This window comes from Periplaneta americana, chromosome 2 (assembly GCF_040183065.1).
Source record: "Periplaneta americana isolate PAMFEO1 chromosome 2, P.americana_PAMFEO1_priV1, whole genome shotgun sequence".
Taxonomy (NCBI): Eukaryota; Metazoa; Arthropoda; class Insecta; order Blattodea; family Blattidae; genus Periplaneta; species Periplaneta americana.
In genome coordinates, this window is record NC_091118.1 from 136,240,465 (window position 1) to 136,241,303 (window position 839).

Below are 839 nucleotides of genomic sequence, written 5' to 3' on the forward strand. Positions count from 1 at the left end.
TACTTAATTTTCGTCACACTGCACTTTTTGCAGTTATTAACGAATCCTTCTGTTTTTCCCAGTATCGTACATGCACTTCTGAAACACCAAATTTCCATTTTCTTCAGTGTATAGAATTAAGCCAACTTTAAAGCTGGTCGTGTTACTGTTATATTTCATTTTATGCAATTAAATAATTCTCGTCACCAGTACTCAATGCCTTTACTAAGCAGTGGAAAAATGTTGACTCTGAAATGCAAAAGTACTGCATCATAAGAGACATCACGCTGCATCAGAATAGGATCCCATTCATCTGCTAATCCCACCCTTTAGGGGAACCAATCAGGTTGAAAAAAAAAAAAAAAAAGAACAAACCTGATGCCAAATGGTTGTTTGGTGATCTTGGCAACAAATAAATCCCTTGTCACAGCTGATCAAGGACGGCAAGCCAAGTGGTGCACTATACTTTCCAGTTTTAACTGACCAGTTAAAATGAAAGTAAAAACAAAATCTAAATAGGAACTTAAACATCTGGATGCGACAATTACGCGAGTAAATATGGTAGAATACATTGGCACCAGCATCGATTTAACAAGGGCTGTGAATGAAAGATTTTGGGGGAAGAAGAAACTGATTTAAGTCTCCTGTCTATAAAATAAAGGAAAAATTTATTAAATTTACTTCTGAAAGTTATAAAGTAAATTTAACCACGTGCCTCATGGTGAATATAGCAGCAATGAAGACCAGTCCTGGCTTCACAAGATTCATCTACCTGTACATGTTTATATCATACATGGCTGAACTGTTTCAAAATTGCTTCCTTACTGCATCCCATTCAAATATGTACATACAGCAGCATA